The sequence below is a fragment of the Ciconia boyciana genome, chromosome 17, assembly GCF_034638445.1.
Source record: "Ciconia boyciana chromosome 17, ASM3463844v1, whole genome shotgun sequence".
Classification (NCBI taxonomy): domain Eukaryota; kingdom Metazoa; phylum Chordata; class Aves; order Ciconiiformes; family Ciconiidae; genus Ciconia; species Ciconia boyciana.
Window position 1 is genome coordinate 4412679 of NC_132950.1, and position 12290 is coordinate 4424968.

Below are 12290 nucleotides of genomic sequence, written 5' to 3' on the forward strand. Positions count from 1 at the left end.
AGACAGTTTTCACATTGCACACCTCAGAATTCAAATATGAAACAGAAACAAAAGACAGATTAACTAGAACAAAATCCACCTCCATGCTGCAATGCACTGAGCAAATAATGTTCCTCTACACAATTCTATCTGTTCTGCAAAAGCATTTTATGGACACGTTCCAACTCTGTCGTGCAAAGCTGAATCATTTCTTTTCAGTTATAGCCTGTATATAGCACAGACTAGATATATAAAATATTGACCCATCAGAAGTGTTTACATATCACACCCAACATGCTTCCCACTAAAAGCAAGTGGTGAAAACATAGTACAAAAGCTACACGACTTCAGCATCAAACATTCAGACTTGCAAACAGCTGGAATCAGATTTAGAGCTTACAGTGGTAAAAAACTGGATGGTCAATGCCATTGAGATTGGGTGAGTTATATTTATTTTTAGTACCAGATGACTTAGAGTAAGAGCAGACACAAACAAAAGGACCTTTTAAAAGCATGGCTATGTTTTATTGATTGCTGGTTATGAGGGCTTATGGCGTTACAAAATACAGAACTTAAACTGTTCAACTCTCTATCAGATAAAAGGTATACGTAGATACAGGCCTGAAGAAACTTTAACGGTGCTTTTTTATTGAAATCCTAATTTTGTCTTTTTATCACCTTAAATATCAACACATCAGTTTCTGGCCAGCAACTCCTACCTGGATAGTGCAAAGCCAACTGCACAGGAGTATTCTCCAGAAAATGAAAGGAACCTGTAGCAAAGATGACACACTGAGAGCAAAGCACGAAGTGAGTCAGGAAAGCGGCTGGATCAAAACCAGGAAAGAAATTGCACACATGGAGCCAGGCCCAGGCAGCAAAAACGCTTCCCAAGGCTAAAGAGTTGCCTTTGATCTCTTGCTGAAGTCTTCCAAAGCGAAAGGGTTTGCCTACGTTTCCACTCCCCGCTGACTTCTGAGAGAGGGTGATGCTGCCAGCAAAGCTGCTTCCCGCAGCCTGGGGGAGAGCAGCTCGCTTGCCGACCCAGGCCAGAGCCCCCGCGCAGCCCGCTGCTGCAACGCCTGCTTCACACCTCTGAGGAATGAAAAGCAATGCTTGGCTCTAAGGAGGTGGTTTGGATCTCTCAGTTTCAGCTCTTGAAAGGAAACTATTAGAAGCACTAAAGCCCAAGTGGTTAAGGGCAGGTCAGTAAACCAGGTCCAAGCAGGCAGCTCTGCGTCTGCAGTTACCAGCCAGGAGGCCCAAAGCCACAATACATTCAAAACAAACCAAGGAGGAATCTGGACATTGCTCACCTTACAAACACCGTTTTGAAGACCATACAAAAAATTCTTTAATTCTACAATTACTAATTCTGAAAGTTAACAAATCAACAGCAGACATCAGCAAACCTCCCCCTGCCCCCAAAAAAGAAGACTCAAGCACTCCTTGTTTACTTGTTTCCCTTTCCATCTTTCTTTTGCAGAGAGACAGCAGCAGCTGTGCTACTGGTCCCATCAGAAAGCTGTAGTGCAAAGCAGCTGAGTTGTATTTCTTATGAGGGTGAGAGTTGCTTCTGCTGAGGATGGAAGGAAGAGAGAACACCACAAGAGCAGAAACTTCCAGTGCTTTAAGCTGGGAGAACAGACTCATCCTTTTTAAATGCTCCCACCCAAATGGAAAGAGGGATGGCAGAGTCACCAAGCAGGAAATGCAATTTTAACTTCAAATATTTACATTTACAGTATTTCCCTTCTCTACAGCCTGGCAGTTATGTATAAAAAAGTAATAAATAATCAACCCCCACCACAACAGAGCTCTGGCCACTGTCAGGACCAGCTGTAGGCATTCAGAAAAACTGAACAGTTTAAGATCTCAACTGCAGGTCACGCATCACTGCAACTGTGTATTAATATCATTCTTTTTATTCAGATACCAAGTTTAAACTGTTTTTACCACCTGTACTACGTATGTGGCTCAGGACAGACCTTGCTGTTCCTCACACAGGAGAGGAGTTTGTCCGCACTACCACTATCCATGTTGCAGTGAGACAAGGCACATAAACTTGAGGACCGTAAGCTATGTAATTCATCAACCCCCTGAAACGCATGTGCATAAAAAGTAAAAGTAAAGGAAGGTTTATTTTCTAAGACATCATGACTACCTTCCTTCTACTAAGTATGAATGATTAAATTTTCACCAAAATTACTTGCTTCTCTGGGGGTATGATTTGTACAATGGCCATACAGACCCTCCACTTTCCAAAATGAAAGCGTGACCCAAATCCAAATTGCTAGATGAAGGTAACCGCAGGCTAAAGTCTGCCTGGAAGTGCACTGAAGTCAATGGCAGGAAATGGATTCATGCATAGATTTTCAATTAGGCCTTTGTCATTTATAGCCGACTCCTTGCTCTGAATTTAGGTCCAACTCACCCCAGGTCTGTAACAGAGCTGAAAAAGAAAACTGTATTTACCATCATAGGCTATCAACTTAAAACTGACCAAAAAAAAATAGTCCCAAGCCCCAAGCATCCATTTTGCAATGACAGTATTCATTAACTTGTCAGAGTCCCTGTCCCTATGCTCCCATTTCCATGCACAGAAATGCAGCTATCAATGTTTAACCACACCGATGAAGTATATTGCCAACGCAGTCCGATAGATGGGCAGCTCTCGTGGAGCTACGCCTGACTGAAACAGGATCTTGTGTCACACATGAGATCAGAACAGGCACAGGACATGCTGTATTTCACAAGAGCAGTAGTGTGGAAGACCTAATTCCCTAATTAGGGCCCTAACTCATCAAGAAACAAACAAAAACCCTAAAGACCCAATTTCTTAGCTCCTGAAATAGCATTGAGAAGAATTTAAATAAAAATTGATATGCCAAACTGAAAAACAAACAAGAAGTCTCTTTGGCCAACAATTTATTAGCTGTAAATAGCACTTCTTTTTCCAGAGTATTGGGGCAAATAGACTACTGATGACACAGTTAGACATGCCGATTAAATTACCAGCTTTGTTTCTAACGAACAACACGGATTTTGCAGACACTTCAGGTCACATGCAGGGATCACCGTCTCCCTGTTTAACACTACCATTCTAGCAAAGTACAGTGTATGCTATTCTGTGGCTTAACCAGGTAGAACTCAAAAGAAGGGCAGCAAAATTAATTTCAGAGTGGAGTCATCAATTTACAGGAGAACCTTGAAACTACTGGAGTACACAAAGAGAAACTCTCGTGAAAAAGATACAACTTTCTCTTAACCCGCTATACAGCAAAATTTCAATTCAAGGAAAACACATGAACAAACACACATTTCTTATTGACTAGTTACTTAAACACTGTTTCACAGCTCAGCTCCCAAAAGGATTAAATTTTATGTATGACAAAGTTTCCAGTTACACAAACGTGTAGTGATCATTCCAGAATTAAGACAGACAAAGCTGATTATCAATAAGACTATTTTTGAGTACTAGGTCTATTTATAAAATTAATGCCACAAGACTTTCTACTTGATATTTAAAGTGTCAAACATGACATCAAGAGTTCAGTCCTACATAGCTGAAATCTGAAAAACAGATCAGAAAAAAAAACTATACAGATAATAAAATTTGAGACACCTCCCCCCCCCCCAAAAAAATCGCTGTCATATTTCTGTCATTCTTCTGTTATTTTCTACCTCTTTCTTTTCCTGTATCTTCTGCTTGAGACAGAAGTATAGAAAAATAAAAATACATGGCTGTCCATTTTTCTTCCTGCTTATTTCCTAAGAGTACTAATTTTCCTCTATCATGACATCATATTGGAGCCACAATTATGTTACTATATAAATTTTTAGTCTAAGAGTCTCCCACCAGGATGTGTATTTAGACTGCAAAAAGCTCTTCTTTATTTTCTTCAATCAGGATTTAATTAAGAAAAACCCAAACCAGATTCCCCCCCCCCAAAAAACCCCCCCACATTCTTCAAATACAATCCAATACAGTTGTTCTGTAACAGGCACACAGAAGTAAAGGAATAGATTACGGTCATTCCAATAAGCATGTTGAACAGAAACAATTCCTGACTTATGAAATGAAGGTTGCTTTATTTTCAAAGAACAAAATTTGCCCTTACACACAGATATTCATCAGCAGCAGACCAAACTGAAGGGAAAAAAAGGAAGAAAATAATTATTTGCTTTTCCCAAATTTGCATTTGGAAGCATCAAGCATTTTATTTCCCTGGACAAATGGCTAAAGCTTACTGGCAGCATACACTTTTCTAGTTTTATCTGAGGACACAGAGTTGCACCAGACTTCTCACTTGCCACCTTTGTTTTCAGGGTGGCAACAACTCCCTCTGGATTGTCACACCTCTCCTTTCCACAGTACCTCACTGCATGCTATGATGATTACTAAGCTACCGAAAGGGGAAGGGGGAGGGGGAGGAAAAAAAAAAAAAAAGAAAAAAAAGAAACAGAGACTAACCTGCAGCTGTGCAATGGAAGACATGCTGTTGCTTGCACATATTACCACCAGTAAGTAGTTCTGCAGAATTACCTCTTAGGCAGTTCCTGATTTTAAGCAGCGTGGCTTTCAGAGACATCGTTACCTTCATCCAACAATTTCTAGTTTATTGTACAGTTGATTATTTGACATCCACAATTTGTTCTCTATTGACTAAACATTCACAAGCAAACAATCCAGTACAAATTTAATGCTATACACATAAAAACTTGGTGTTGCTGACAAATGCAGATACCACTTACAATGCAGAACGGAGCCCTGCTGCATCATATCTGTTAGAGTATCTTTTTATTTGAGTAAATCAATAATTGCAGGATCAAAAATATTCAGCTGAGTACTGCATGTTACAAACATCTAACCACATTATAAATATATTAACATCAAGTGAAAGTTTGCAATATACTATTAAAGTTTGAAAGTAATATTACTTTTTCATTGAAGTTGAATGACAAACACACCTTTCCACTGTAACTTGTAGTCTCAGTAGTATCTTTTCCTACTCTTTATTCTCCTTTATGTTAAACACTGTATGACTTGCTACACTAGCGATCTCAGAAAAAAAGAAAAGCTACCACCGAATTATAATAATTAAAATCTAAAGAAATTGAGGTGTTTGAAAACTGGGAAGATTCTCTTCTACAATACAATCAAGAAAGGCATGAAAACAAAGGGAAGAGAAAACAAGGGTCCTTTAAATGGCTTGATTAATCCTGCACAGTTGAATAGCTATACGCGATAACAACTAAATAATGTTTGACATAATACTGCAAAAACTTGCATAACTGTTTATATGACCATCTTCATGGCATTTTACATGAGTCGTTTGCATTTCACAGGTGCATCATCTCTAAAGATCTTGTTCCTGTTTCCACCAGCTGGGGTAGCTGCTCTTCACTATGAAGAGTTGTTCAAGATCAGCACCAAAGCTACATTTGGTGCTGCTGTTTTAAATCGATGCAGAGTGTACAGCAGGCAAAAGAACATGAGAGCATTTCCAGGTTCAGGTCAAACACTGATCACCAGAAATGTCACTTAGTACTTGTTAGTAAGACAACATATTGTCCTGTATCTTTGATGTGCAACCATTTTTACTGAAATCTTCCTCAAAGTTGTTTATACAGCAAACATCTTCATGCAGAATTACAAGGAAAAAGGCCAACACACTCCCTTTTCATGGCACTCACAACATGTTAACTATTTCCTCGCTTTGTTGTTGCCTCCCTCGTCTTCTTTCTTGGACACAAAACCAGGCACCTGCTGTTCTGGGGTCCAAACCTCCATCCTCTGACACTCCATTCACACTCAGTAAAGGGGAATCACACCTGACATCCTCCCAGTTTTGATAAGCCCACTTCATGTGATGAGTAATGCTCCTCACCTCTTCCACACATTTAGTCATTCTGGCCCCAGGTAACTTAAGTCTAGCTTTAAATTTATGCTTAGTTAACATTATTTAAATTAGACTGCAATGGAACAGTGTTCACTCACACCAAGTATCACAAGAATGCAGTTAACCACGCTGACAGAAGTGGGCTTGAGGTTTTTTTCCAGCAATTTATCTTCCATTTGCTAAAAGCACCATTTCTTCCCAAGGACAGTCCCCTACCTCCCTTATTATAGCCTGGTTTCTCCTACATCCCTTATCATAGTAGCTGGTTCTTTCCTTCACCATTTAACTAGCATTGCCATCAGACCTCTCAGTTTTGTGCACATGCTTAATTTTCTCCATGGAAGTTTCAACTCAATGTGTGAGGGGTTTTGCCATCATTAGTTTTTACTCTATTTCATTTCTGCCATCGATTTTTTTGGCAGGTGGGGAGAACAATCCCTCATAAAATTTCAGGAAAACACTATTTGTTAGCATTTTTTCAAGAGAATCAACCACGCTTTCTGCCTCATCAATTCAGGGATAACTTAAATAGGGCAGGAGTGGATGAATCACAGTGTTGGAAAAGTCAACTGAACATCACAATAGATGGTATCCTGTAGAAAGCATTTTGGCTGCATCCTGCTGCTACCATCAGTGAATCTTCTCAGAAACGCAGTGTTGGTAAGCTTGGATGCATATCAGAGTATCTCAAAAGTCAACGGCAAGCTACAGTCTGGTGAACACAGACACTTTGAATTCATCTATAGCAACACAAAATGGAGAGAACTGAGCTACCAATCTCATCACAATCATCAGCATTTTCCCTGCTCTCTCAGTGCTTGTATCTTATTCCCCCAGCTTTAACAATTTTTCATTTTTATAACCGCTCTTTACAAGAGGATCAATTTTAAAAAAAGACTGCAGGAAAAAAACTCAATGACTTCTCGGATTTATGAAGGGTCTATTTACTCTACAGGCTGCATACATTTACTCAAACTAGTCACTGATTGAGCAAACAAGAGCACGGTGATGGCAGCACAAAACTCAGCGAAGGTTAAGTATCCAAGTATTGGTCAATTTTCTCTAAAAGGGTTCACAGCTTGCACTGAGTGTCATTGCTGCTACGATTATACCACTATCAGCTCAAAGCTAGGCTAGGTAGATCTATATACCCGGCAGTCACAGCTTGACTTAATCCTTGGCAAAGCTTTTTGAGCATGTAGTACATCTAAGCTTAAAACAATGCATCTGTCAAACATGTCAGCATTCATGCACACTTTCACCTCTCCTTTTATTTCACCAGTCAGTCCTACCTCATTAACTGGTAAGCTAAACATTCAACATAAGGTATTTTAAGCAGACGCACAGAGGAGGCTCCTTCAGCCTGTAACAAGACCTCCAGCAGAGCCACCTATTCCCCTTCCACAGTATTTTAAAGCAAGTCCCCCAAAACTGTCAAGTTGCTTAATTCTTCTTGATCAAAGTAACACTGAAAATATGAATGAGTCTTCGTATTTACACAGGAATGCTTCTGCCAAGCTTTTCCACACTACCACATCTCATCATTTGTATGATATAACCACAAAATCCAGAACAGGATTAAACTACTTCACGTGGCAATTACACTTGACAGTGAGGTTTTCAGAGTATCTTTCTTTGCAAGAAAACCAAAACTTAAATAGAGGATATTGTCTGTTTTAGTAAACCATCAGAAATCTGCTGTTCTGATCAAATAAGAGTATTTCAGATAGACAGAGATTTAGGGAGAGATTCTGACATACACTTGACTGTAGAGGAGACCACTTACACAATTTATCACTCTGAACACCACCAGTATAAATGTTTTCTTAAAATGTAAACATTTGCTAAACCCAGACAACAAACTCAGTACTGATTTTCTTTCAAGATAATGTAATTGCTGACTCATTTTCAGTGGGAGGGGGAAAAAAAAAATCCCTTTGACTCCTTATAATATGTTTATCACTTTGCCTACAGATTTATTAAAGGCAGTCCTCTTTTGGGGGAAAAAAGTGAATAAAATAAGACTCAGCTCTCAGGAAAAAAAAACCCAAACAGAACAACCTTACTGTATTGTTCTCTTTGATGAAGTAATTTAAAACAAAACCATTTCATTAATTCAAAAATTCCCCCAGATACCACTAGTCTAAGATCTCATGCTGTCTTGCCATTTGTCATAAGGACAATAATTGAGGTGTAGCATTGAGAGTATTCAGGCTACAGACCACACCAAATACTCTGCTTCCCAATTTCTGACAGAAAGAACAAATTAATGATGACCTAACACACTTAAAAATTCAAAAGAAGGTAACAAAAGTGAAATATTCAACTGGAGAGATAAGCACATAGCTAGACCAAGAAAACGATGCAGAGAAAAACAAAAAGAAGTCATTGTTTGTGAAATTTATATAGGAAATGGCTTCTCTAGTTTACCATTGCTTACAGGTATGAGGAGACTGCCATTTAAAGCAAATCAGCATCTTTGTGGACATTTTCAAAAGCTGACATAATCAATAATAGCATGCAAACTCACTTCCACATGTGCAGATACCAGACAGCACTACTGTACTTTTACAGGTACCAGAAAAGCTTCAGAAATAGCAGTAATTCATACATAACCCAAGAGTTATGAATGTGAACAAGCACCACAAAAGGGAGTTAACGCCAGATTTCTTTCCCTCTGTGGTTCCCTATCCCTTCCTACATAATTTGGCCACCCAAATTGGTAGGCAGAGAATAAACTGAGAAAGGGAACAGGTACCTTGAAACTTACTTTCAAGGAATAGTAATTTAAAAGTGTTAGTTGTCAGAAAAGCAGGTGGCAGGCATGAAAACATGGTGCCTTAGAGTAACCACTTAAAAGATATAAAACTTAATAAATGGCCTGGAAAATATGGTTGCCAGATGTATTTATGGAGACACTGTGGTGATAAACACAGTATGACAAATAATAAAAGATGATTAACATCTTTATTTGATAAGGAACAGGATACAGTTCCTATCATTTGGAGTAAGGTTTCTACAGCAATTTAATAGTTTCCCTGAGAACAAGACTACTACTCCCCCAAGCCTCTATAATCTATTTCTCGACAGAAAACATTGCCATCACTCTATATATTCATATTTTTTGCTACCACTTGTCAACCAAACGAATTCCTGAACAGTAAAAAGGAAGAAAATCCTCCTCCAGCATGAAATTTTTAAAAATTTTTAAATATGCCTGGGGTATAAGCAATATAGAATATGAAGACTTTACTAAGCCTGCAGTTATGATCATTTCAAATCAACTTAAGTACTGGCAGTCATCTGAAAGGGTAACGCAGCACTCCCATCTCACCCTGACCACACATGCCTTATCCCCACCATGCTACAAGAGCTTTTGAGGTTGTACAGTGAGGGGATCAGAGAAGTGATACAGGAAAAAGCTGGGGGGTGAGAGGCGAGTGAGTCAAACCAATTTTCAGCCAAACCAGGTCCCTGACCACACTCATCACTTGGTTGAGCATGTACCAGAACTGGCACAAACATGACAGCAAGGATATAGACTGCTTTAAACTGTGAGAAAGAGTCTGAACTATACCCTTGGACACTCATATTACTACTGTATGGTCTCCACCCCTTCCTTTATGCCAGCTCTAATGTTCATCAGGTCTTTCACTAAATCAATTAAACTCATTAATCCAGCAGCAAGTAGTTCTCAGCTGGGTGACTGACCTCAACTGGGTCAGCGATGGGTCCAACGGGCAGAGCTGGCACAAAGGAAATGACGGGAACATGACTGTGGGAGCAGGAAGAAGAGAGCAAGATCACTCCTTTCAGCAGCAGCAACCTTCTAGACTGGCTTAGCTGTAATGTGAAACCACAGCCTATGGGTACAGTTTGATAATCAGTTTAAACCTAAGTGCATGCTGCTTGCCGAAAGAAATAGGCTGGCCTTCTGTCCTGCACTCTCCCTTGTGGCAACTGAGATCAGTGTAGTCATGCAGCAGAGCTTACTTTTTAAGACTTGATGACTGTCATTTGTAAGTGATAAATGACCTTCCTCAAATCCCGATTTCCATTCAGAGAAGCTTACAAACTTAATCTGTATCAGAAAGCAAATTCCAAAGCTCAAATTTCTCATCAGTGTTTGTATACCCACAGGTTTTGAACAAATGCAACTGAAAGGGAGTCTCCAGTATAGATGCATTTAGACCAGCACAAAACCTAGAGCTGTATATAAAAATACATCAGAACACACTTGTATTCCAGAATGTTAGGCTCACATTTACTCTTACTTGAAAGCAAATACGCTAGTACAAAACTGCAGCTAGATTAGACCCTATAATGTAACATTACAACCCTTCCTGATGTATCATAAGGTAAATGTAAGCCTCAGTGCCTCAAATTAATGTAACCTTTGTAACATCAGGAGTTTCTACACCATTTAGAGATTTAGCATCTTTATCTCCAGTTTCATCTAAAACTCAAACAGAAGCTGTGAAGACCAGACCGACACCTATAATATGTTCACAGTTAGAAGTGTCAGTCAAGCACAGAATTCAGAGTTTGGCTAATTGCTTTCCCATTAATTTAGCACACATCTCTAGATACAGCACAAGGAAGAAGACATAAACAGACATTGCGAGCTACCACTTAAGAAAACCTTACTTGAAACCAATCTTTAAAAGAAAATTCAAAAGATGTAGCATATGACATAAAGATGCCAGCCTGTCAGATGATTTGAACTAACAGAGCCAAATTTATGCTTCCTATTTCACCAAAATAAACCAAGTAACACCACAGCTAAATTATATCACAGTGATTTTGGCAGAGACTACTGTTAATGTACAATGAATGTTCCAATTCCTGTGTCTGAAGTCAATGGGAGTCTAATATGAACTTCAGTAGGCCTTAAGACAATTTTCTTAAAGGGTACCAGACATGAAAATTTATAGTGGATGGTTAACATAATTATTGCTTGAGCAATAACTTCTAGCACTCATCTGTGTTGCTTCCTATGTAGATTAAGCCAATGACACTGAAAATACAGATGTAAGGATTGTTTTATACTCTGTGGTTGTATCCAAGTTACTGTTTGCAAGTTACTGTATTTTTTTTTTCCTTTAAAGCAACCAACCATGGTGCTAGTCTAATCATTTTGCATAGCACTAATGTAGCATAGATTAAAAGATAAACACAAAAATTACTTATGTTGGGGAGTATTTTAAGGGTAACCACCCATGCAAATACAAAACATTACCCTACCAAGGCAAGGGTGTGGTGGGTAAACAGTTATACATGGAAACACTTAGACAAAAAAGGTGAGAGCACTCTTTCTTCTTTCGTTTTGCGTATTTCTCTCTTTTGTTGCCATTTAAATAGCATTTCAAGTCCTGTTGCAATTATCTGTAAGTTAAAAACATGTATCAACAAAACATGCAATAAAAACCATACAGTCTATTCAGGTCACTTTCTAAAAGGCATGGGCAACACTGCTATAATCAAAGCTGGTTTGGTTTGATCCTCAGTTAATCCTTCCCTCTCACCTACAGGCCATTCCCTCTGCAGCACCACACAGTTAATGCTTCTGTTGTCTTTCAATTATTGATTCTGATTCATTTTGCCTTGTATAACTTCTATCTGTTATTGCATTTTTGCTCCATAGTTTTACTAAAAACCATTTTCAGAAACCACAGAATATAACAAGAAGATAAATATTAACAAAAAATTCCCACCTGAATTTAAATTTCCTCTCTCGGTGTGACTCACCACAGTAAGGCAAGCCTCTTCTGCTTATTAAGTAACTAAATCAGGTTGGTGTGGGTTGTTTCTTTTTTTTAAAAAAAGACCTTAGTTATTTTTCAGTTCTTAACGCTGCCAGACACACAAGACAAGACAGGGCTCTCAACTGCACACAGAACAAAATGAGCAAATCGCAGCAGTGCGGGTTTCCTGCCCTGCTCTCTACTGATACCAACTTTCAGAACTGCTCTGATAGCCAAAAGATGGAACTCTTATATTTCCCTGCCTTTCCAAGAGGCATAAATTAACTTCCAGCAATTAATTTTCACAATCTGTGAGGCACATAACTGCTTTGGTTTACAAATAAAGATACCAAGGTATTAAAGAATTAAATGTCAGCCAACCTCATGATAAATAGGTAACTGAAGTCCATTGCCTGCAAAATACTATAACCTGTTCTGAGAAAACTCAGAACCTGAAGATGTATAAGGTAGGGTTGAAAAGCTGGTAAGTACTTGCTCTACATCAAGAGTAAAGCAGGAGATCTTCCCTTTGTAGGGAATCTTAAGTTCCCTACAAAGATCTTACGATCTTTAGTTAAGGTCTTAAGATCTTAACTAAAAAGATATTAAAAAAACAGCAAACAAGCTAAGATTCAACATAGCTAGGGAGCAATGCTGTTTGGAA

The 12290-nt window shown here is 38.8% G+C and overlaps 1 protein-coding gene across 1 annotated transcript in view; it reads right to left on the minus strand.

Moving 5' to 3' along the window:
* The window catches only part of RABEP1 (rabaptin, RAB GTPase binding effector protein 1), a 53238-nt gene that overhangs the window by 34905 nt on the left and 6043 nt on the right, over nt 1–12290 (minus strand). The gene's annotated exons all lie outside the window — the stretch shown is intronic.